The sequence below is a fragment of the Vicia villosa genome, linkage group LG6 (genome assembly GCF_029867415.1).
Source record: "Vicia villosa cultivar HV-30 ecotype Madison, WI linkage group LG6, Vvil1.0, whole genome shotgun sequence".
In the NCBI taxonomy this organism is placed as follows: domain Eukaryota; kingdom Viridiplantae; phylum Streptophyta; class Magnoliopsida; order Fabales; family Fabaceae; genus Vicia; species Vicia villosa.
The window spans coordinates 145750657-145763238 of record NC_081185.1 but is presented as its reverse complement, the minus strand read 5'-3'; the positions used below and the strand labels follow the sequence as shown (position 1 = coordinate 145763238).

The window sequence follows — 12582 nt, the reverse complement described above, 5'->3', positions numbered from 1 at the left end:
TTTTCATAATTTGTATATCCGTAGTCTTTTATTCAATAACAACCTGAAGTACTATAGTTAATATTTTAGAATTCATACTTGATATATGCTTTGTAATATATATAAGTTAATTAAAAGTTTGGGGAGGTTTTTCTTTAGCTGACTCATCTGATTTTGATGTACCAGACATTTGTCGTGTCATACTAAATGACTTGCATCTAGAATCATTGCTATATGAATCAAAGCATCAAATAACAAAGTGATAAATGAATTGTTATTTTTGAACATGCATGTATAGTACTATATACTTACAATTAGTTATGCATAAAAAATAACTTACAATGGAAATAACAACAAATGAGTTCAAAAAATTATACTCCACGTTAGCTAAACCATAAATCTTTTTAAAATAGCGTATTTTTAACCTTGTAATCAAATAAAACATCAAATATATATATATATATATATATATATATATATATATATATATATATTAGAAAAATATAAAATATCTATTATACTATTTTCTCACATGTTACTATAAATAAAATTTTATTTTAATAATCAATTGTTTTTATGTGAAGTAAAAAAATTTATTCACGGGCCACTTTCAGAAAATTCTTATTTTTTAATATTAAAATTTTAATTTTTGTACGGGTCACTATCATCAAGATATTCATTTTTTTTAAAATTAACAACTGTCTTTATTTTCAAATGTCAATTTTTTTATTATTTTTCTTTTTCAATTTTACAATATCTTATATATAAATATTTAATACAACTGAGTTTATATTAGTATTATTCATTTTATAATCAAATACTTACAATCACAATACACATTCATTTAATTTCCTTCTAGCTGTAACTTAACTTATAATGTTAATACTGTAATATTATTTCTATTTCTTCAATGACTTTTTTCATCTGTTAGTGCTTTTTGACGTTATAAAATCAATGCAATTTTTTTTTAGATTATATTTAATCTCAATTACATTTACCCGTGCGGACGCACGGGTATCTTATTAGTTTTAGTGGAAAGAAAGAGAAAAGAAACGCTCTCAAATGAAAGAATCTAGACAAATAAAAGAATATTTTTTTCTCTTAAATATCCATTAGTTTCTAACAAGGTAACTTTGGAACCTAACCACTAAAATACATCGATAATTATGCTTATGCATGTCTTTATTTTTTTCCTCCCAATTAATTTCATTAACTTATGTATATTAATGCATATTATTGATTTGTGTGTTCTATATCACTGTGTAATCTGATATTTGTGAATAGGATGATAAACATTTTCAAATTTCTCTCTATTTTATTTCTAATGCTTTAGATCAAATTTTAAAATGAACCAATTATTATAAAATCCTGTGGCCCCATTTAATATTCTATTAGAATCTATGAAAAGAAGGAAGCAAAAACTGAAAAAGTATTATTTTGCTTACTTAGTGTGTTGGCTAGTGTGCACTTTATACTTTATTTTAACTTAGAAAATGTTTTAAGATGAGTTGAACCTTCAAATCCGTCGACTTTTAGTGCACGGTACGTTTTGCTGATAGTCAAACTAGCAGTTGAACAGGAGTGATTGGTGGAGCTAATAAGACGTATTAGAGATTCCTTTTCTACTTTGTTGCTTTCTCAAATAATCACTTCTTTTATAAAGTTGATTTTGTCATTCAAATTGATTCTTTTCTTTTTTTCCATTGGTCTATTCTATAGTTGAAAGTCTCAGGTACTTGAGGACAGCACTAATTAATAAGAGGTGATTGGATATATTTTTTTAATTGAGTAGATGGATGGATCATGAAAAATCTGTCGACCATCTTACAAAAGTTTTGATTAAAGCTAAATTCATTTTCAACATTTATTGTTCCTATCATAATTGAGTGAAATAATTGAGTGCGGAGAGATAGAGAGTAAGAGAGAAAATTAAAAAAGTATAATGGAGGGTGAGAATGCACATTAATATTAATTAAGATATCTAACCTTTAAGTATTTATACAAATTACAATTGATTGAGACACAAGTAATAAAATTGAAAATTGAAGTTAACAGTCTGTAATCGGTAACAGTAACCAATTATAACTGTTACTAAAAACAATTTCAACACAGTGGTAACTAGTTACTTACACCTATTTTAAATACCAAAAATATTATACCTTGTAACTAGTTACCAAAACGCAGTAACGATGATAACACTTGAATTATTGTTTTCTTAAAACACACCACTTTAATTCAACTACTTTAAGTCTTCCATGCTCATGTTCTTCTTCAATCTCTTGAACACTTCAATTGTGACTTCTTTGGTCAGCAAATCGACCACTTGGTCTTCACTTCTACAATATTCCAATCTCATCCTTCCTTCACTAACAAGTTCTCTCAAGTAGTGAAATTTAATCTTAATATGTTTGCTCCTCCCATTTGCAATTGGGTTCTTATCAAGGTTTATAGCATAAACATTATCAACCATGAGCATTACAACTCACCCTCTTCGCTGCCTAGTTCATTCAATAGATTAGTTAACCACACGACTTGGCATGCACACAGCAAAACAACAATGTACCCAGCCTCACAAGAAGAGAGTGCTACTACTGGTTCCTTCTTCAAACACCATGAGATTGGCGTTTCACCAAACATAAAGATGTATTCAATTGTAGACTTTCTATCATCTTTATCTCTGTATCAATTGGAATCGGTAAAATTGAGCAAATTTCATTTTCTAGTCGTGTCCATTGTGGGAAAAAGACTTTTGCAGCCTATAGATCCTTTGAAGTATCTTAGAATCCTCATGATTATTGCCAAGTGAGACACCTTCGGTCTCTCCATGAACTTAATTGCAATACCGATATTAAACGCCAAATCTGGTCGCGTATTGCACAAGTAACGCAAGGATCCAATTAGCCTCTTTGTCGCGGGCGAAAAACCGTTTTGTTCCTCTTTTTTGTGGGATGAGACACCTGATGCCTTCTTTGGGCTCGAGTGCTCATAAAAAATGATTTTTCTTTGTTTCGACCAAACTTTTTATTATTTCCAAAGGAGGAAAAGGAAAAAAGCTGCAATAACCTAAAAGTGGGGGGAGATCTTGGGTAAGAGGGTTGGTTATACGAAGGGAAGGTATTAGCACCCAACGTATCTGTAGTACTCTACAGGGTTCTTTATTGTTTTTATTCTATGTTAAGGTGGAGGTTCTGTTGTGAAATAGGTGGGACCTAAGGTGTTTGTTTGATTATGCTCGCAAAGATCATCGCGATCCTCTGCATACATATCCCTTAGAGGGAATCAGAGCATCTGTAGCTCGGGGTCTACGGGTGCTAAGGTTTGAATGGTTTTTTTTTGTTTTGTTTTGCTCGCCAAGGATCGACCTTGTGCCTACGTATTCTCAAAGGGATGTTGAGAAAGTCAGAGCAATCGTAGTTCCCACTTATGCTAGTGGAAGCAAAGGAAAATAGACAAATGTCGTCTAAATGCTAGATGTATCTAATCTAAATCATCACATACATCTGTTTGATTTTTGTTTGTTTAACCAGCCTTGTGGCAAAAACTTTCAATGAAGTCAGCCTTGTGACAAAAAGTTTTGATTAATCAGCCAGCCTCGTGGCAAAAGTTTCAATGAAGTCAGCCTTGTGACAAAAACTTTGATTAATCATCCAGTACGGTGGTAAAACAGTTTGATTGATTAGCCAGCCTTGTGGCAAAAAAGAAGTTTGATTGATTGATTAATTATTTGTGATGATATAGAAGAGATACTCCTAGCATAGAGATGAAAAATGTCTAATCTCCGAGGGTATTTGATTTGGATATTGGGGATGCTTATAAGAAGCCCGTGTGTAATACGGTGAACTGACTTTTTATTAATCGGAATGTCGCGGTAAGCAAGAGTCGCCACCGACTTTTATTTTATCCAAACAGGTTCGGAAAGGCAAAAAGAAACAGAAAAAAACCTTTTAAAGAAATCTAAGTTCGGGGGGTAATTTATGCAAAGGGAAGGTGTAAGGCACCCTTTGCATCCATGGTTTTCCATGGGCTCTTAATTGCTTTGCTTGCTCGTTTGTTTAGATAATGTAGATGAAAGAGACAGGGACTTTAGCATGTGAATAAGCGTTGCCCTTTTGAAAAATTATGAGAAAGAATATAATAAAAAGGTTTGAGCATTGCAAGGCAATTAGGGGCAATTACCTTAAACTCAGATGATAGGTCTCTTTTTAGCCTTTCAGAATGAAAGGGTCTATCCTTGCCATAAGAGGGCAAGAAGCCTTTCGTTTGGAGGTTGAAGGGTCATCGAAGCATCCTTTGCCATAAGACTATCCCATGCCATAGAAGGGCAGGTAGTCTAAGGCAAGGATCAGAATAAGCCATTTTTGTTAGGCAACCAGAAGATACCTCAGCCTTTTTTCGTGGGCAACTTCCGAGGGTCGAGGTCATATTGTGTATCGAAGGCAGCATCATTTAGGGTCGTATGACCTTTAGTATTCGAGGCAACATGGCTGAGGTATCTTCGAATTCGAGGGACGTGGCTTATTCTGCAAAAACACAAAGGCAACAGGCAACAGGCAACAAGGCAACAAGGCAGCAGAGAGGTTACCCAAAGGGTGCGTGTGTGCAACAATCACGTGGTTAATTCAATATATTATCTTGTAAATTAGCGATTCTAAATTCAATTCATGGTTGCCACTACCTATTTTACTAACCACGCAGATAATATAAAATGCGGGGGGCGGGAAATTGTAACCAGCGGATCCCTTAATTAATCAGGGTTTGACATAAGTAATAATATAATTGAGATTAGGGTTACCGATACTCGACGCTTTGGCAATTGACAAACCCTGAAAAGGCGGGAAAAATGGCAAACCAAAAAATGGGGTGAGTGCATTATTGGTTCGGAGGCGAACATTGCTAACCCTAATAAAAATAAAAGATAAAGAAATTAAGAATAAATAAATAAATAAAAAGGCACTTAGCTTTGCATTTGAATTTGATCTGACATGGTTGGCGGTCGGAGGGAGCCTCAGGGTTAACCTGGATGCTAGAATCAGGTGTGGTCGCATCTTGAAGGTTCATCATGGAACTGCAGGCTCTGAAGCGTTGGATTAATCCATGCATGCATGAGCAAACTATGAATATCTGCAAAACAGTCTGATGCTCGCAATGGTAGTACCTCGCAAAAACAAGAAAATGGTAGTAAAAATACATAAATAATAGATGAATGAAATAATGGTAAAAATTGCTAACAAATATCAATTAAGATTAATTAAGAAAAAAAAGGAGATAATTACATCTAAGTTCTAAAAGAAATTATAAAATTACTAGTCATAGTTTCGTTTTCTTTTATGAAAGGAAAAAAAAAAAGAATGGTTAATCTAACTATAAATATATAAATATAAATTTTTTAATCATAGTAAGGAAATTTATTTGACTTTTTTTCAAATATAACTCCTAACAAATAGGCACACGACACTTGGCGCTAGCTCATAAAAAAAAATTAAGGAAAATGCAGCCCAACTCTATGTAGCTCACGTGAGGAATCTAGAAACAACTTTGAGATTCTAACCTTTTCTTCTATTATTTTCTCACAATTTCTTATCCAAATATGAAATTGGTTGCAGCCTCTTTGATTGTCTTTAAAACAACATCAACATCAAATTCAAAGATTACATCATGCACTAATAAAAGCTACGAACAGGGGAGTTACCGTCGGATCCGAAGAGCAGCATTTGCAGTGTGGAGCTGTTGTTGATGCGTGGAAAATTGTTGCTGTGCAATTCTGCGATTCCGATGGTGACGTTGTTGATTTAAATCCGGTGAGTGTTGCTATGTTTCAAGTGTGTCGAAGGTTCGAATCGCGCCGGTGTTGTGGTTTGATCTACTTCTTCTTCCAAGTTCTTAAAAAAATCTGTTACAACAAATACAAGATCCAAATCTGCCAAGCATGAAGAATAAGTGAATTCAAATTCAAAGTTCATACTAGGCCCATCAACAATGAGTTCATAACAGCAAAATTAGTGCACATAAGTTAGCAGAAGAAAGACAACAATACTTCCCCTTAATCTTGCTCCCAAATTGATAGAGGTTGATAGATTGAATCGAGGCTTTAGGGAATTTATATACTGTTTGATGTTTGGCCGAACCGAGACAAAGAGGATCGCGAGCAGAGAGACGCGATCGAGAGAAGATGGAGAGATTATCGTCATTGCTGGTTGGGGATAATTACTGGTTGAAATTGCAAGTCGTCATGGCCGGAAACAGATATGCGAATGTCGTGTGGTGATGCTATGATATGGGTTATGAAGCGCGATGAAGACAAATTTTGGATCAGTGTTTGGTCGGTTTTACAAGAGGTTTGGTGAGGTGAGGATTTGGTTTTGTTAATTCTTTGTAAAAAGGTAGCAGATAAAAGCAATGTAGAAAAAACATGGCTAGAGTATGTTAATGGAAAAATAAGGGTTTGTCAGTGAGTGTAAAATTGGTGAAAATAGGGTTAATTGTTATGTATTTATATTACAAAAATTAGGTCCAGCAATAGAAAAGGAAAATATATTTTCATTAAAATCATTAATACATATTTTATTTACATTGATTTTGATATCTAAAATTAGTATTTTTTTTTTATTTTGATATTTGAGCTATGAAATGCATAAAATCAACATTTAGATGAAAAAAATAATATTTTAAAAAATACTCCTAAAATAAAAAACGAAAATAATACTTTAAATAATAAAAAACTTATTTTTGTGATTTTTTTGAATATTTTAAAACATAAATAAAAATAAAAAATAAAAGAGAAAATGTTAGTAAGTGAGATTCAAACTCGGGACCTCTCGTTTTTGTACTTCTTACGCTTAAATCCTTACCAACTGGGCTATGTCAATTATTCGAAATAAAATGACATTTCCAAATATATGAGGGCAAATTTTAGGGTATGACACCGTGGGTCCTTGTACGAAGCCCAAGAGGAGGCTATCCGAGGGTCCTTGCATTGTAAGCCCAAGAGGAGGCTATGGGAGGGACAATCCAGGGTCCTTGCATTGTAAGCCCAAGAGGAGGCTATGGGAGGGTCACTCGTTTGTACAAAGCCCAAGGGGAGGCATGGTATAGTTGGTTTGAGCTCTTAGAGCGATTTCACCGGGAAACCATACTCTATGTCCTAACCTAAACTAGTGGAGATTCTTTGCACGAAGCCCAATAGGAGGCTATGGGGAACCTAGTGTTGTACTAAGTTGAACAAGTATATAACACAATCACACATATGAACAAGTACAAACAAATATGCACAAGTACATGAACAAGTATGAACAGTTATACATATATGACCAAGTGTGTGTATATAATGGAGTTTATGAAGGAAATATACCTGTAAGCATGATCCATTTGCATACACAGGGGCTCGGGACTCACACTCGGGGAGAAGTCCACTTGAATTTATTCAACAGCTATGTAAACAGGTATTTACAAAAGGGCTTGGGACTTATACCTACATGGAGGCCCATGGTATATTTTTGGGAAGATTTAAAGAAACCTTCATTTTTGGTTTGTTATTCAAAGTTTAAAAATCAAACTGATCGAGGTATGTACAAAAAAGTGTATGTACAAAAAAGTGTATGTACAAAAAAGCGTATGTACAAAAAAGCGTACAATGAAATACCTAATTTCATGTACTGGAATGGGTATGTACAAAAGGGCTTGGGACTTATACCTACATGGAGGCCCATGGTATATTGAAAAGTTTGAAGTTTCTTTGGAGTTTTGTTGCTTTGAAAATGATTTGAAAACTGTTTGAAAATTGTTTATTTTGAAGAAGTTTTATTGTTTTGAAGAATGTTTTGAAAACTGTACAAAAAGAAAAGAAATGGGACTTACACTCTCTAATATTCGAGAGGCCCCTGTTTTATTTTCATAAAACAGGGTGGATGGTTTGAAAAAGATGTGAGATTTGTTAAAAAAAACTGTTTGGAAGTAATTTGGAAAAAGTTTTCTGTACAAAGAAAAAGGAAAGGGACTTATACTCTCTAATATTCGAGAGGCCCCACTTCGTTTTGAAAATCAATTGATCAATTAAAAAGATTTAATCAAAAGTTTCCTTTGAGAATCAAAAAGAAATGGTTTATCGTTTTTGAAAAGAATCGCGATCGCTTGTTTTAAAACGATTTGAATTTGACAAAAGTCAACTTAATTAAGTTAAAACAAGTTTTAATGCCTAATTAAGACCTAAATGATTAGGGTTTGATCACAAAAATATTTACAAGTGATTAGGTTAAAAAATTTAAATGAAAAAACAATATTTAAAGTATTAAAAATACTTAAAAATAAGTCATTTTAAACCTAAATAAAAACATATTAAATAAATATTTTTTGATGATTTTTTTTGATATTGTCAAAATAGGTATATTAAATAAGAAGTGTGTAAAAAATGAAGAAAAAATAATGAATTTTGATTGGTTAAATTAATTGATGAAGTTTGTTAAAAAATGAAAGAAAACAAGTGGCAAAAAAATTGGTTTTGTCTCCACTAGGGTTTGAACCCACGCCCTCTCTCTCACAACTCAAAACACTTGCCAACTGAGCTGCGCGCGCAGCTTGTAATATACACGCTTCTATTGAATTATATTTTAAACTTAGCATTTGAAATTTCCAAACCAAAACTGGCGCCAAGAACACACCTTCAACTGATTTTCAAAAATCTTCAAAACTGTGTTGTTTTGATTAATCAAAGGGTCTATCTCACTCGGTTTTTCACGAGGAACATGATGATGACCTTTAATTTCATTTATTTTCACTCTAAGGGGGTCAATTTTCGCATGAACATGAAGAACCCTAAAACTGAATTTGATCGTGAAATCGTGTATGTGCAAGTTATGATGCAATTGATTGAGGGTTAATGATCCTCATGTGTGCAGAAATGAGATGGTATGTTCATATTTCATTTATGATGCGTGGAGAGTAGAGTTTGAAGTTCAAGTGCACTTACCTCAAAAACGGCCAAACTGAGAATTGGATTTTGATCTGGAGGTGTTACAGATGCTTTGTATCAATCTGAATAGCTTCTATGATGATTATGGAAGGTGTCTGGATGTCTGGAACAAGTTGAATTCGTCTGAGCATAGTCATGGGACCCGATCTGCAGTTGCTTGGAGTGAGGATCGAATCTGATGATGGAGGTGTTTCAGGTCATGGATGATGATTGGTATAGCTCATATATGATATATGGAATGTGTTTGAAGCATTAGTTTGGACAGAAATGAGCTTGTGTGGATTTTGGCATGATAAGGCTCATTTGATGTTCATATGGAGGTTGAAAAGTGAATCTGAGTTTTGGGGTGATTTGGGGTGTGTGAGTGGTTCAAACACATCCCATATGATGTTTATGAGTTGTTAGAACCATCACTTTGGCCATAACTTCAATGATTTGGAGGTTGAGTTTTCTACCTCTTTGAAAACTATGAAACTTGTAATTCAAGAAAGAAGAGAGAAAACCTATAATTGTGAGGTTTTGGTGTGAATTGAAGAGTGATTTGCACCTCTATTTATAGGCCAAAGTTTCTGAATACAAAGCTCTTGCAAGTTGATCAAGAATGATGATTTGGCTTAAGAGATAAAATAGAATCTTTCACATTAAATGCAAATGGTTAAAAGTGACTTAACCATGGTTATTTCTCAAGCTTCTTATCCTCTTCCATTCTGATCTCAAATCAGAAAATATCTACCAATTATTGCTTCTATGCATCATTACTTGGATCATTTGGCAAATTGGTTCATAACTTAGTAAAAATGGCATGTAATTTCAAGTGAAAAGTTCACTAATGTCAAAATTCAAAACCATGGCTACACTCCATATTTTTTCATGCTCTTGGACATTTTGGAAAGCTCATATTACACACTTCAAAACCCTAGTTGAAAGTTTCTTCAAGATCCTTAAGGAAGTGGGTGAAAAAGATCCATGAACTTTGAAGAAAATGAAGTTTTAAGTGAAATTTTCATAAGATACCAACTTTGAAGCTCCATATCTCTTAAATGGTTGATCTTATGAAAAAAAATTATATGTGACAAAGTTGTTCATTGGATCAAAATCTACAACTTTCATGTTGGAAGTTTTTTTCAGTTTGTAGGTGAAATTTTGAGTTATTCCCTTTCAAAGTTTGGAAAAAACCATTGAAAAACACTTAGAAATTTTTCTAAGTATGAAAGTCAAACTTTTGACTTTTTGATTCTTGATTGATTTTCTTGATTTTTCTTGATCAAATGACTTCTCATATCATATATTGATGATTTAAAACTTCAAAAGTCATGGTTGACCAAAATCCCCCAAAAGTCAATGGTGATCTTGTACAGTTGACTTTTTCAGACGAATCGCGTTTCTGGAGTTTTTTAATGAAACAGGCTATCCTCATCAAATGAATGGTATGAATGGATCACATTGAAGCTTTAGAGGATATTGAGCCATGGATTGAGTTGTGACACCATGTCTTGATTAAAAAGTCAGTTATTCAGTGAATTAGGTCAAAAACCCTAATTGTCGACCAGATGAAATTGATGACTGTGGATCTTGAATTGAGATGTAATTTCCATTGGATATTGTCATAGGGATTATTTGAGGATGATTGAAACCTTTGATTGACTTCCTGGGGGTTTTTAGGGTTTCCCAAATGTGATCCCTGATTTTAGTCCCTGATAGTTCAAAACCCTGAGCTGAGGATTTGTCTGATCAATCTTTGTGTAGGAGATGTTATGAGCCAATGGATTAGGTCAAAATGATGCACTTGAAGTCTTGATATCATGTCCCAAGCTATTAGGTCAAATTCTGAGCAAAAGTCAGGAGTGTGCTATCTTCAGTCAAAACCCTAATTCAGTCGATTCAGAGCCTTTGAGCTTGTTGAAGTGAATCTCTGAGGATCAAATGTTGATTGTTGATGAAGATGATTCATTTGAGATGAAGGGAGAACAAAACCCTAATTGACTGTTTCTTGCACTGATGAGTGACCTCTTGATTAAATCCTGCTGAGTCACTAGTAACAAACACAAACTATGCAATTTGTTAGAGATGCAAATGATGCATATGCAGATGATATGAGGTGGTATCTTAGGTCAAAAATTGGGGTATGACAGATGCCCCTATTTAAGTTTCTTCAACCTGAGACATGAAGATTGAAAATCTTTGTTTTGATAGGGTGGAAGAGACTTAAATATCAGAAGACGCGAATTTTGGACCTAAGATACCAAAATTGCGAATGATGCAAGGATATCTTTACCGAGGGAATATCAAGAACTGACTCCGCTGGGGAAAAGAGATTGGGAAGGATGTCTCAATCCGTTTTAGGAAGAGAATCCGTTTTTCTCTTTTTTTTTTCGGGAAAGCAAGTGTATGCTTCACCGGGAAATGATAGCTTTGTAAGAAAAGCTTACCTATCGACATTACCGACTATCAGCATGGGGATAGACTTGTTTAATAATGCGAAGGTGAAAGGTATGAAACTGTGTTACCGACTATCAGCATGGTGACAGACTTGACATGGTAAAAAGAGTTTCAAAGGTTCGGTTAATATTACCGACTATCAGCCTTGTGATAGACATGTTTAATAATATAACCAGAACAAAAGGTTACCGACTACCAGCCTCGTGATAGTGGTTTTGAAGACTTGATCAATTATCAGCCGAGTGATAAAATGATTCTGGAGACTTAGATAGGGGAATTACTGGATATTCAGCCTTGTGAACAGTAATAAGGCCCTGATTGTCAAATGGTCTTCATGATTGATTTCCTTGAGAGGAAATTTTTTTTGAAAGAGACATAAGCTGCTCGGATGATGAGGCTATTGCTTATTGTCTATTTTTCACGACTCTATTTGAGGAATCGGAATTTGAATCTCTGGTAAAGACAAGGTTCTAACCAAGAATAAATTGGAAAGAGACAGTCAAACAAGACTTTGTACCCAATGAGGAATGAACTCGACTGGGGATTTTCTCCTTTGTTTTGAGAGGAGAAAACTAAAGCGACCTTCTTCCACGAGGAATGATCTCAGTGGGGAACGGGAGAAAGAATGATATTCTTTTCTGCTTATGGGTGACAACCTACTTGGAGAGATGATACGCCCATACTTGTTTCTTTTTTCTCTTTTTCTTCTTTTTTTTCCTTTTTTCTTTTTTTCTTTTTTTTTTTGTCTTTGGGATAGATATATCCTAAACAAGTGATTTTGAGGCAAACATTGAAAAATGCAAGAATGCACGAATGATGCAAATATGTATGCATGATGAATGTCATGGATGTAGCATGCATACTGACGATACTGACAGACAGAGGAGTATATACTGGAGAAGGACCGACGTCGCAATACAACCAGATACTTGGCAAATGTTCTTCAACACGGTGTAGATAACACAGGTGATGAATGGTGTTGCATGTTTTAAACTTTTCTGGGGAAGATAAGCATCTTTTCTCATTGAGATGGAAGAACCTCTTCACTGGAGATGGAAAATCTTCATCACTGGGGATAAAAGAACTTCTTCACTGGGAATAGAAGAGCTTCTTCACTGGGGATAGAAGAGCTTCTTGTCATAATCTTTGATTCATCCTATGGAGATAGTTGTTGATGTTCCTTCTGTTGTTCACAACTC

At 34.2% G+C, this 12582-nt stretch overlaps 1 long non-coding RNA gene across 1 annotated transcript; it reads right to left on the bottom strand.

Moving 5' to 3' along the window:
• Nucleotides 1–3834: 3834 nt before the first annotated feature.
• LOC131610356 (uncharacterized) lies at nucleotides 3835–6426 on the bottom strand. The gene is made up of 2 exons (XR_009286464.1): nucleotides 5669–6426; nucleotides 3835–5112 (listed from the first exon to the last, which is right to left on the bottom strand). It is a non-coding gene; the product is annotated as an uncharacterized LOC131610356 (long non-coding RNA).
• Between the last annotated feature and the right edge of the window lie 6156 nt (nucleotides 6427–12582).